General features: G+C 44.9%; 1 protein-coding gene across 1 annotated transcript in view; it reads left to right on the forward strand.

Annotated features, from left to right (window-relative positions):
- LOC147726040 (CD209 antigen-like protein C) overlaps positions 1-14,280 on the forward strand; it is a 435,480-nt gene that overhangs the window by 212,016 nt on the left and 209,184 nt on the right. The gene's annotated exons all lie outside the window — the stretch shown is intronic.

Consider the following 14,280-nt stretch of genomic DNA (forward strand, 5'->3'; position numbering starts at 1 on the left):
CCGTATGCACAAGGTGCTACGGCTCCGCCTGTCCCGAATGTTCAATTGCCGGTTGCTGGACAACCTGGTGTTCCTGCTCCTATCCCTCAGAATCAAGTTCCTGTACCTCCTGTGATGAATGTGAATGTTCCTACAGCTCCTCCTCTTCCTACACTGCCAGCTCCTGTACCTACTGCTCCAGAAACTATTTTCCTCGATACTCCTACTGTTTCGTCATCTATTCCTACCTCTACTGCATTCTCTATGTCTGCGAGTGTGCTAACTCCACTTTCTGTTCGTCGAAGAATCACTGATTCTGTTACTAATATGCTGTCTCCTATATATAAAACTTTGATTAAGACTCCTACTCCTGATTCTGTTCAGAGACGTAGTCAGCTTCCAAGTACTGAGGAACGGGGAATTTTAGATTCCACGGCTCTCAGATGGATTTCGAAGAGTAGAAGATATAGTACGAGAGATGTGCTAGACACATTTATGCAGTGGGGGGAACCAACGCAACGGTACGTCTTTGATGAGATGTGCTCGTTGTTACGTGAAGAGATAGAAGAAGACGATGTCGAATCAGATTTGGAAGATTTGATTAGGGTTCAAAAGGAGTTCGCTGCTGGAATAATAGTGGGTGAGAATATAAAGGAAGCGATGGAACTTATTTTAAGTTTTAGGAATGATCCATCTCTTCGTTCACCGAGAGATTTAGAAAAAGGTAAAATGAAGCTAAGTCGCCAATATCCGATGAGGGAAGTTCCTCCGATTTGGCGCGAAGCTATTCAAGCTGATGCGGTTGCTGGTATTGCGGCCGCTCCAGCGCAGTTCCAATGAGTGTGGATAAACATTCCATGGAAGCGAGCTGAAGTGTTAGCGGTGAAACAGGCCTTGCCAGATCCACGTAAGAATCCAGCCGGATATTACAAGGAATTAACACAGACAGTTGAGGCTTGTATAATGAACTTAGCCGACATCGACATGTTGTTTGGTAATGTAGTTCCGCAACCAGTGTGGGCTAAAATTCGTAGGGAGGATCATCAAGCTGCCTTAGGTGGTGATTGGGCAGCTATCACTGCAGCAGATGGTCAGCAAATAGGTGGTGCGAAACCCGAACCTCTGATTGCTAATCTGCCAGGTAGAATAATTGATCTAATGAAGACTCTGATGCCAGCATTGCGTGTTAATTGGGACAAATTGTCAGCATGCAGGCAAAAGAAAGACGAAAGTGTCTCCGACTTCTTCACGAGGTTCGAAGAGACTTTTGTGGATCATAGTGGTCAGGACATGAGTACAGAAGGAGGGCAAAGACTGTTTGTAGATAAATTTGTGCATAATCTGTTACCTGAATTATGCAATAAATTAAAGGATTCAGAAAGTGCGTGGGCTGTATCTACGACAGCGCAAATACTTGCGACTGCACAGTACTACGAAAATAGAGATAAAGAGGAAAAGGAGAAATCAGAGAAGAAAACGAAAGATTTAAAAACTAAAGTTCTTTTGCAGCAGGCGTATCCGCCTCGCGCGAATCAGACTAATACGCAGCAAGGTTCATACCAAAGGACAGATTATGGTTCATCAAGACCTCAATATCAGTGGAATCAGTGTGCGTACTGCAAGAAAGAGGGTCACTATAAAAACGAATGTCCGATCTTAGCGCAAAATAATGCAGCAGCAGCTCAGAGAGGTCGTGGTGGTTTTGTGCAGAATTCTAGAGGACGAGGACGAGGCGCTATGCCTCCACAAACGAATGATCGTCCCTCCAATCACTTTGATCAGCGAAATGGACAATCTGCTCAGCAAAATAGATCTCAACAGTATCTTGTTGAAGACTATAATGAAGTAGATGAGGGTTTTCAGCAAAATGGGTACTAGGACAGCCATGGACAGAGAGAGGGAGTAGTATCAGTTCCAGTGGATCAGAGTGGGCCTTATGTCGCAGTAGCAACATCAGGTGTAGTCGAACCGTTTCTGTTGGATACTGGTGCCGCAAAAAGTTCTATCATTCATGCGAAACTCCCTGGCGCACCTTTGTCTGGCTCAACAAATGTTTCTGTAGGTTTTTCAGGCGCCCCTGTGTACAACCCGATATCTGGTCCTTTGTCCATTTCTGTTGGACCGTGCCAATTGAAAGCACCCCTGATTTTGACGACAGGTTGTAATGAAAATCTGCTTGGTTTAGATTTGTTAAAACGACTATATGCGACATTGTACTGTTCTCCGGAAGGAGTACAGCTTACGTTGGGTAAAAATATCATCTCTCCGATGTACTTGTCAATGGATGCACTCCCGCCGGAGCTACGTTCACTCCCTGATTCTCTTTGGGCGACTGGTCCTAACGATGTAGGTCTCCTAGAAATTCCACCGTATGTGGTAACCTTGAAAGCAAATGTGAAATTTCCAAGAATTCCCCAATATAAAATCTCGAGTGAAGGTGAGCGTGCACTTTTATTGATTGTGCAAGACTTGATTAAGAAGGGTGTGGTTGAGGAAACTAGAGGAAATGTCTGTAACAGTCCTGTCTTACCGATTCTGAAGCGAACTGATCCTACAAAACCTCCAGTATATAGGTTTGTCATAGACCTTAGAGAAGTTAATAAGATCGTAGTCCCACAGTTTCCTGTAGTGCCAGACATTACTGCCTTGTTAACATTGATTCCTGCCACAGCTACATGGTTCTCAGTCATTGACCTAAAGAATGCCTTTTTCAGCATTCCGATAGCCGAAGAAAGTAGGGATATTTTCGGCTTCTGTCTAGGAGGTCGCAGTTTCAGATTTAAACGCGCTCCACAAGGCTATTGTGAAAGTCCATCCATTTACAGTCAAGCATTAAAAAGCCAGTTAGATTCTTTTGTCCTTCCTCCAGGTTCTGCCCTTGTACAGTACGTAGACGATCTTCTAGTGGCTGCCGATGACAAGGAAACTTGCAAAGCAGCTACAATTTCCCTATTGCATCATTTGTCTAATTTGAATCATAAGGTGTCTCCTTCAAAGATGCAATACTGCTGCCAAGAAGTGACCTACCTAGGTCATCTCTTGTCAAAGGAGGGAAGGAAGTTGACCCCAGAAAGAATAAAAGCCATTACGCAGATGAGTGTTCCATGCACACAGAGAGAAGTACGTGCCTTCCTAGGTATTACCTCTTACTGTAGGCAGTGGATTCCAAATTTTTCTCTTTTAGCAAAACCATTGGTAGCTTTGACTGGGAAAAATGTTCCGAGTCCGGTGCCATGGTCTGATGAATGTCAAGAGAGTTTTACTGAATTACGAAAAGCATTGTGTTCAGCTCCTGTATTGGGTACACCTGATTACAGTAAGCCATTCACGCTCTACGTTCACGAAAGAGAAGGTTGCGCGTTGAGTGTTCTGACACAGAAATTTGGTGATAAACAACGCCCTTGTGCGTATTTCTCATCAACATTAGATCCGGTAGCTAGAGCGTTGCCTAGTTGTTTGAGAGCTACAGCGGCAGCTGCAGCTTCCATTCGACAATCTGCTGGTTTGGTGATGAACAATATGCTAGTGGTCATGGTTCCTCATGCAGTGGATACACTCATGAACCGAACGAAGACTCAACACCTGACTAGTGCGAGATTATCTGGTTACGAGCTGACATTACTAGCGAGTCATATTCAGATCAAAAGATGCAATGTATTGAATCCAGCAACATTGTTGCCGACTGATCAAGAGTCGAGTGATTCTGAGCCACATGACTGCTATTTCAAAACGGAGGAAGAGACAAAAGGACGCATCGATTTGAAGGATACTCCGCTATCAGATCCGGATGGTACGCTGTATGTGGACGGGTCATGTTTTAAATTGGAAAATGGTGATGTGACTGCTGCCTACGCAGTAACGACTTTGAAGACGATTGTGGAGACTGCAAGAGTAAGCCAGAATTCTGCCCAAGCTGCAGAATTAATAGCTCTAACGAGAGCGTGTGTTTTAGCTGAGGGAAAGAGAGTGAATGTGTTTACAGATAGTCAGTACGCATTTGGCGTGGCCCATAGTTTTGGCCGGTTGTGGAGAGAAAGAGGTTTCATTACGTCCCATGGGACTAAGATCCAACATGGTCAGCTAGTTAACGACTTGTTGGAATCTCTAACCTTGCCGACTGAAGTTGCGATTGTGAAGTGCAGTGCTCATAAAGCAATCACGGATGATGTTGGTCGTGGGAATGCTTTTGCTGACGAAATTGCTAAACAGACAGCTAGAGACACGATGAGTAGAATGTATGTTGCTACGTCTGCAAGGTGGATTGCTGAGTCTGGAATGTGTGAGGATACTATGGAAAGTGTGAAAGAGATTCAGAAAGAAGCGACTGAGGAAGAGAAACGTGTATGGAGAGAAAGTACGGGCAAGTTGGACTCGAATGGATGTTGGATTGATTTGACAGAACAGCAGCGTTGGATGTTGCCCGATGCATATGTGCTTGCAGTAGTGACGATGGCGCATGGAGTAGCGCATATAAGTTCTAAAGGGATATGTAAGATGTTGGCTCCGGTCTGGAAGAATGAGGGAATCAGTAAGTGTGCAGAGAGAGTGGTGAAAAATTGTATGGTGTGCTTGATGCATAATCCTGGCAAGGGAACTCCAACTCCAGCTGGTCATTTCGCTCCTCCTTCCTGCCCCTTTGAAGTGATTCAGTTAGACTTCATTCACATGGAACGCTGCAACAATCTAAAGTACGTCCTGGTGGTAGTTTGTGCTTTTTCCAGGTGGATAGAAGCATACCCACTAAAGGACAACACTGCCCTATCTACTGCCAAAATTCTTCTCAAGGAATTTTTCCCTAGGTATGGAATGCCACGGATTGTATGGTCAGATAACGGAAGTGAGTTTATAGGGAAAGTTATGCAGAGTGTTTGTGCCGGCCTAGGATTGAAACAGAAATTTCACAGTGCAAACCATCCCCAGTCTGCTGGTTTAGTCGAGGGTTATAATGGCACCCTCAAGCTAAAAATAGCCAAAATACAAGCATCCACAGGTTTAGCCTGGCCAGACGCACTTCCTTTGGCCTTGTTATCAACGAGAGCAACAGTACATTCTAGAATAGGGCTTAGTCCATACGAGATTGTGTTTGGCCGCCCGGCAAATATCTGGGGTGTGCCAAGGCCTAAACAATTTTGCTCCATTGAATATCCTATGTTGATAGACTACCTTTACGACTTGACTGCTAAATTGAGTCTTATTCATCAACAGGTTTTCGATGCCTTGCCAAAACCTCCGGAGAGTCCAGGGCACCAGCTGAAACCGGGTGATTTCATCGTAATAAAGAACTTCGCGAGGACGAAGAACCTTCAACCAAGATTTGTGGGGCCTTTTCAGATCTTACTGGCGACGAGGACAGCAGTCCGTGTAGCTGGCCACAAACACTGGATTCACGCTTCTCACGTAAAGCGTGTTCCGTTGCCGCTCCCTTACGACGACTGGGTGAAAAAGGGAATTGGTGCCTCCGAATCTGAAATCACACCGAAGTTCATCTCTTTCAGCGATGCCGAATTGATTACTGACACTTTGAAACCTGACTCTCCTCCTGAAAAGACTCCTTTGAACATTGAACATTTGTCTCCAGCATCAGAAGAAAATTTGTTATCTGCGAACTTAAACTCTGCAACAGCTGCTAGTGATACACTATTTTCCGATCAGACAGTACCAGCGAAGCAGAGATATAACCTAAGAAGCCATAAAACGGACAAATAAAGCAGGCAACTGCATATTGTGATTTTGACATATATATATATATTGAACTTTTGCCTTCAGCCAGGAAGTTTGCTATTGTTTATTGTTTTTTTTAAAAAAATTGCCTTGCCGTCTGGGTAGCCGTAGGGTCGTGGCTGTGTGCCTAGTTTGAATTTGCAGGGGTCTGACACAAGGTCGATCTTTCTGTTGGTTCTGGGAACTCCCAGGGCTGATAGAGGCATTTTCATCTACGTACACATCATCAGTGGTCGCGAGCGGATTGTAGAAGATGGAGCTTCCTGCGCTGCAACGAGAAAATGTGATTTATGTTCGCAGAAACAGACTTAATAGAATTCTTCATAGCAAATGTTTTCTGATGCAATGTGCCATTACATTTTTGATTGTTTTAGCAACATTGGTGGGTGGAATCGTCTTTAGCATAAATTTGATTTTTGTGCCAGTTTCTACAGTACCTGCCCTTGATCCTGCTATTTCTACTGTTTCTTCTATACACTCCTTTCACTCATTTCCGGAACATGAGCAAGCCAGACGCTCAGAGTTCATCAACAACACTTTTGTACAGCTCTTGCACCAACACCAACTGGTAGTTAACACTACAGACTGCTGGGTGTGTGGCTTGATACCCCACACTATGGATAAAGGTATTCCCTATCTGGTTTTGCCTTACAGCTATAATGGATCATTTCAGGCCTTCCAAACCATCTTTGCTTATGCCCTTGAAACCTATCCTCCACGTCCACCGCGTTCCACTAAATATAACTCTGCTAACAAAGCCTTAGTCCAGGGAATTATTGACATGGTCAAGGACGTCAATAATACTCCATCTTACCCTAGAGACGAATTGCGAGTATATTTAAGTTGGAATACTTCAGAGTATCGCCTTAGTTTAGGAGAAAGCAAGCGTAAAAGCTCAACTCCAATCTGGGTCGTACCTCACCGAGGTCAGGTCTGTTTGCAAGGTAATGGGAGAAATCCGAGAGCTCAGCTAGGGAGGAGTGAGTGCGTAGAGACTTATGTGTTTCCGGCTAACTCTTCCCCTGCCTTTCTTACTGCTAGGGGTACCTACTTCATTTGTCGAGACAGAGCTTATACATGGTTGCCTGCCGACTTTTCAGGATCATGTTATATTGCTCGATTGTTACCTCCGACATACACTGCTTCATCTGATTACCACAGACCCAGAATAGCGAGAGGTGTCTTCAGCAAGGAAGATACCGCTGGTCAGGAAGCTGGAGACTTCTTCAAAGGCTTCCTTCCGTTCTGGGGACCTATGGCCAATAGTAGAAACATACGTCAGCTAACACGGGTAGTTGAATCTACTATTACCGAAACTGCTGGTGCCCTTAGCAATCTGACAGCTGAGCTTCAGGCGGATAGGCTCATGACGTTGCAGAACCGTATGGTTCTAGACGTTATACTTGCAGATCGAGGTGGGGTATGCAGAATGATCCAATCGAGCTGCTGTGTCTTTATTCCTAATAATGCTCCAACAGTCTATGAGGCGATCTCTAAGTTGCACAAGATTTCAGACTCCATACATGTAGACAAGGGAAACTGGTCCTTCATGGAGTGGTTTTGGACTCTGATATCAGCGTGGGGATGGAAGGTTCTAATGGTCATTGGTGTCATCTTAGTATTCCTATTCTCATGTTGTCTGATTATCCAGTGTGGTCCTGCTCTGTGTAGTCTTTGTGCTGCAACTTGTCTCAGAAAACCACCTGCGTTTGGAGAAAAGACACGAGAAAGGATGATGATACAACAGCATGTCACTGACCTGATGAGCATAGAACTAGATTCTGACATAGACTGAGTAATTGCCTATGTAAGGGCAAAAGGAGGGTCTGAGGTTCCGTGACGGTTCCGTGACGACTTGAACCCGTGTTTTCAAGTTTGTCGGAAATACATAATATGGGTATCAGTGAACCGCAAATGGTCCATTTAGTATATCCTGGTGTTTTCGCTACGCTACGAGCAAGAGCACTCCTTTTATAAACACATTTCTGATCTACCCATGGCATCCATCTTAGATCATGGCCGCCATTTTGTGATTCTTGCCCTCACATATGCAATAGCCTCTGATCACTTCATTTCGATTAAGGACACGTAACCTTAGCCGGAGATTCACCTCTTTCATGACACATGCACCTTAAACCAGATCACGCTGTAGCTGCATGACTCGACAAAGGCTACCTCCTCTGCCCGAGGCCAGTCCTGCCAAACTGGTCTTCGTGTCCATTGTACCTGATCATGATTAGGCGGCCGAAGCCGGTAGCCTTGCCCATTTACAACCCACAAACATCCCTTATCCCACTTTTCTATCTTCCACACCTGGCTCTGTTTCTTTCTTTCTGAATCTTTATTAGGGGGAGGTAACGAACTTTACGATGAGGCGGTCCGGGTCCTGAATGCAATATTGACAGGGAATTGTGACAGACTAGTGGGAACCCCTCTCTTCGCAATGTTTAGCCTCAGATATTATCGACGGTTCCTGTGTAACACCAAATATTTATTGTTTTAGACACAAAGGTTTTGGGAATGTATTACATGTAAAGAATTCGCCCCCAGCTTAAAATTTCGTATATAAGGAGCAACCCACTTTGTACAAATCGAACAGGCTCCTGATTACTGCCCGTGTGTAGTATCTGTGACTTCTGTGTCCCTGCAGTAATAAACCTTTGGTCTTTGACGCCACCATCGAGAAGCCCGTGTTTCTGTTCATTTGTGCACCAAGGCAGGTGGAACTCCGGGGTCTTTGGGTGTTGTACCCTGACACCTCTGGACGGAACCAAAAAGTCCAGAACTCCAAGGCTGCGATCGACACCCAGACGTGGCGGTGAGGAGTGCGGAGGATCCCGACCTGAGCCTAGCTGAGAGAGCAAGATCCGAGGTATACGGAGGCCCACCAGGTTCCGAAGTTCCGAAGTATCTGCGTCACGAGTCGAGTCCGAATCCAGTCCGAGCCCAGTCCAGTCCAGGGTTTCCGAGGCCTTCTGTTTCCGTGCTTCCTGGTGAGTACCGTTGCTAGGGACGCATCCTGACGTGCGCATTAACTTGTGCCGGTCAAGACGGGTTCGGGTACACGAGCCTGGTCTGCACTGTTTAGCAGTGTATCTGTACTGTTTAGCAGTATATCTAGTTTGCATCTGTAAGGTGTATCTGTACTGTTTAGCGGTACATCCTGTTTCCCGTAGTTGGTAGGTTTTCATTGTAATTAATGTGGTTCGTTCTTGAAATGTTTTTGATGTGTCATTCAAATGTCGTGGTATGAGTGAATGTTCGATCATCTATTGTGCTTAAACGTGTTCATGTTCAGTGTGTTCATATCTGAGTAAGAACCAAGTAGCCAGAATGCCGTTGTTCTCCAAACTAAGACAAATAAAAACCCGTAAAGGGGTTCTAGAAGAAGCTGTTCCCATTCCACCTAGGGACACTCCAGGGTACTTTATGTACCATAAGCACGGCCTAGATGCCGTTTTATTTCTCGACTTATGGGTGGACTACACTAAAGAACTGTCAGAGAATCAGAGATGGCCCGCTGCTGGGACATGGGATGCAGATTGCATCATGAGAGTAGAAGAAGCTTTATGGAAAAAGAAAGCCAGACAGTCACAGAAGGATGCCATCGAGTTATGGCGTAAAGAATCGCATAGGCGCACAGAAAAAGCACACAGACTAGAAGAAAAGAGTAAGGAGGAATCTGACAAGACCCGAGAAAACGCATTAGTTGAGGAAGGTATCAGAGTAAAATTAGAACAAGTAGACAGACAGCGAAATACACTCGTGAATGGCATGTTCCCCATCTTGTCTGAGGGCTTGCCTAAGGCCTCTCCGGAAGTACCGAACGACCTACCACCCCCATTGCTCCCGACTAAAAAACACCAGAGGACAGCAAAGGACATTTTTCTTTCTTCCTATCTAGACGATGTAGCTCCCGCATATGTTAATACCGCATTGCCACGAGTGCCTGCGCCTAACGGTCAGGACGATTATGCACTTCCTCCCCGACAAGCTACTCCTCCCCCGATCCCTGCACCCCCTACTTCCCTCGATACAAACCCGACAAACCCCTTCGGAGCCGGCGCCTCAGGAGGCGCGTCCGGAGGAGCGATAGGTTTCCAGACCCCGCCACCCACCCACAACAGCGTACACCTAGAACAGATATTACAATTTATGGAGATCGCCTTGCAGACTGTAGATATGATCCAGTACCTGGTAAAAAGAATGACGAGAGAATGTTACTCGCATCGGTACGTTTACGGCGAGTCACGAACTTCCTAATGACACTACCTGGAATGACAGATCACTTAGATCGAATATATAGGTTTGTCCAGACAGGAGTAGGGCCTGAAAGTATTAAGGAGGCCATGGCCTATCAGAAAGTGGATACTAAAGCCAAGATATTGCGGTTTCTTATAAACTGCTTAATTAGAGAAGTGGATAGGCCGGGTATGAACCCGGAAGACGTAAAAGCACTCCACAGATGGGGTCAGAATATAGCAGATGGACAGCATGACAAAGAGGCCTGTGTAGATAATATGTACCGAAGAATCAGAACTGCAATAAATAAGATGCATGAGAAAAGACAGCCCACACCGGAAGTAGATTCAGACAAACATGAATCCACGGAGGAGGAGGCAGAGGAGGAAGCCGAGACACCGGAACACACACAGTTGCCGGCCAGAGAAATGATAGCTTATGTAGGTAAAGGAAGACCATATAATAATTCGATGCGCCCAGTGCGCCCAGAAAGTAAAAGAATATATCAGGAAGCCATGTGTAATACGAGAAGCCCCGAACACTTATTCCAAGCCACTGATAGAATACTTCAAGAACGAATGGGGTACCATGTACTCGATTCTATGGATGAACAAGAATTAGCCAGGTCAGCCGTGCAATGGGCTGACAGCTCTGAGAAATATGGTGATGATGCGTTAGCACATACGTTCTTGAACTTGACACCGAGTGAACAGCGTTTAGCTGGTACGTACATGATACAACATCTGCTCTTATTGTATAAAAGCCAACATTCTGATCCAGGCCCTCTGCCTGACATATTAATAGAACTGGTCACGAACAGATGGAAAGGTCTAGGTACCGATCTAATTAAAGTAATTCTAGAACATCGCCACAAGTATAGTACATTCTTATGTCCGCAGATCAATTCAGCACCCGTTATGGAACGAAAAACCATGTATTATATGGATAGACAGAATCCGTTGCGAGAAGTGCACCCCGTACAGAACGCAGACAGCACGCTTAGACGTGTGTTCGTGTATACACCTGTAACTAAAATGGAATTATTGGAAATGAAGAAATTAGTACCCAGTCACGATAAAGATCCCGCAGGGTTTCACCGCGAAATAAAAGATATGTTATTAATGGGCGATTACACTTATCCCGATCTTATGAAAATACTGAAAGTATTACTACCTCCAGGCATATACGAGAAACTCAAAGAAAAAGAGTGGGAGGTGGGAGAGGCAAAGATTGATTGGGCTGGATTACAAAATGAAGAAGATACCCGAGTGCCAGGCCTAGGGCTTGGAGACAAAGTTAAAGCGTTACCAGGTTTATTAGTACAAGTGTTGCCACGTTTATTGAGTACGAAAAAGGAAGATTGGGGTGCAATTTCAGCATGCAAACAGAAACCTGATGAAGACACTAGTGATTTCTATACACGATTTGAGAAATGTTTTGGTATTAACAGCGGTCTGAAAGCAAGTAGCGAGTCATATCCACATCTTTTTGTAACGAAATTAGTTGAGAATTCTTTGCCCCAGGTTAAGAATAGAGTACTGAAAGTAGAAAGCACTTGGCAAGCTAATACTCCATCACAAATGTTACAAATGTTACAGTACCACCAGAATAGGCTTAGAGAAGAACAAGAACATGAACAGAGACGTATGAAAGACACAAAAATGAAAATGTTAGTTGCTCAGTCGGTTCCCGCTGACGGTCAGAAAAAGGGTGCGACCCAACACAGTAATTCGACAGTTCCTGTAAAGGGTGTATGTAATTATTGTAAACAGCCAGGTCATTATATAAATGATTGTGCAGTTCTGAAACATAATATCGCCACGGGTAAGACCAAAGAGAGACCCCGTCCTCCTAGACAAGATCAGACTTTACATCAAGTGCCCCAGAACATACAACATATTGCACCCATGCCAGCCTCCACACAGACCGTAGCGATACCACAACAACAGCCCATTACCGCAACACAAAACACAACCCAGCAGATGTACCAGTATGCACAGAACGATTATCCTGATTACCAGCGATACACATGAAATAGCCTGGAGAGGGAATTCCGCTTGCCTCTTATTGAGGTTCCTGTAGATCAAAATGGTCCTTATGTACATAGTCAAGTATTAGGAAAAGACAGAAAGTTTCTCATTGATACAGGGGCAAGCAGAACTACGATAAGCCATAACGAAGTACCAGGGGCACCCCTCTCAGGCTCACAGAACGTGTCCCTTGGATTTTCAGGAAAACCCATTATTAATGAAGTATCACAACCCCTCCCTCTTGCAGTAGGTCCTTTGACACGGACTACAGATTTATTGCTCACGAAATCATGTCCAGAAAACCTGTTAGGCATAAAAACATTGAAAGCTCTAGGAGCTATTATATGCTGTTCTCCGGAGGGAGTACGATTGTTTTTGCGAGATTTCAAAGGCCATTATGTATTGAGAGATATGGATCCCCGGCTACAGAACGTCCCTGCACACTTGTGGGCGCAGGGCCCCACTGATGTAGGTTGCATGCACATTACCCCATATCGAGTCACACTCAAGGCAGGAGTGGTATTACCACGAATTCGACAATACAAGTTACCCCCAGATGCTGTAGTGGCTTTACTGAGAATCATTGACGAGCTGATTGCACAAGGAGTGGTTGTGGAAACCGACTCCAATGTGTGTAATTCTCCTATCATTCCTGTTCTTAAACGTACTGACCCAAATGCTCCACCTGTTTATCGATTGGTTATTGATCTGCGCGAATTGAATAAATGTATTGTACCACAGTACCCCGTGGTCCCAGATATCTCTTCATTACTAACTGCTATTGATTCAGATGCGACGTTCTTCACTGTAATTGACCTCAAGAACGCTTTCTTCAGTGTCCCTATTGATCCGGAAAGCCAATATTTGTTCGGATTCAGTTTAAATGGACGATCTTTCAAATTTGCCCGCGCACCTCAAGGATTCACAGAAAGCCCCAGCATCTATAGTCAAGCATTGAAAAAGCAACTCGACAGTATCCACATGCCAGTTCACACTGCCCTGCTTCAATATGTCGATGATCTGCTGATCACCGCTCGTAGCGAACCCGAATGTGAAAATGCTTCACTGACTGTTTTGAACTTCCTGGCCGACAAGGGACACAAGGTGTCTCCTTCGAAGCTACAATTCTGTGTTCAGCAAGTTGTGTACCTGGGTCACTTGCTGTCCAAAGTGGGGAGGCAGCTCACACCTGATCGCATTCAGTTAATTATAAATATGGCACCACCCAGAACACAAAAGGAAGTACGGGCTTTCATAGGCCTAACTTCATACTGCAGACAATGGATTCCCCAATATGCATTTCTAGCGAAACCACTCATTCAGTTAACGACACAGGAGGCAGCGACTTCGACTGTCCTCCCTTGGACTCAGGAACATACACAAGCTTTTGAAGACTTGAAGAAAGCCTTATGTCAAGCACCTGTTTTAGCAACACCATGTTACAGTAAGCCTTTTACACTTTTTGTCACAGAACGTGAGGGTACTGCCTTGTCAGTCCTCACTCAGGAACAAGCAGGTTCACACAAGCCTTGTGCTTACTTTTCTAGCACATTAGATCCAGTAGCCCAGGCCCTTCCGGCGTGTTTGAAATCAGTTGCAGCAACAGCTTTAGCAATCAGACAGAGTGATTCCATTGTGTTAGGTCATCCATTGACAGTACAGGTTCCACATGCCGTGGAAGTCCTTTTAAATCGAACTCAGACCCAACACCTGACCATAGCAAGATTGACAGGTTACGAACTGACGTTGTTTCAACCACACATCGAAATCAGACGCTGCAGCACATTAAATCCTGCTACGTTATTGCCACTAAATGGAGTAGATCCATTGGCACATGATTGTATTGAAGTTATTACTATCACAACAAAACCCAGACAAGACTTGACAGATGTTCCGTTACCAGATCCAGACCTGACACTTTATGTGGATGGTTCCTGTATGAGAACAAGGACAGGTGAATTAGTGGCAGCCTACGCTGTCACGACAGACACGGAAATCGTTGAAACCAATTGTATTGACACTTTGTCAGCTCAAGCAGCAGAGCTTATTGCTCTGACACAAGCATGTATTCAAGCCAGAAATAAGAAAGTCAACATATATACTGATTCACGTTATGCATTCGGAGTCGTTCACGACTTTGGAGTCCTCTGGCGAGAGAGAGGTTACTTAACTTCTCACGGTGCCAACATCCAACACGGTCCCCTCATTCAAGCTCTGTTAGATGCAATACATCTACCCACTGCAATCTCTATCATGAAATGTAAGGCACATACAAAGGTTACTGATATCATCTCCCAGGGTAACGACC

The sequence above is a fragment of the Lissotriton vulgaris genome, chromosome 3_1, assembly GCF_964263255.1.
Source record: "Lissotriton vulgaris chromosome 3_1, aLisVul1.2, whole genome shotgun sequence".
Lineage (NCBI taxonomy): Eukaryota > Metazoa > Chordata > Amphibia > Caudata > Salamandridae > Lissotriton > Lissotriton vulgaris.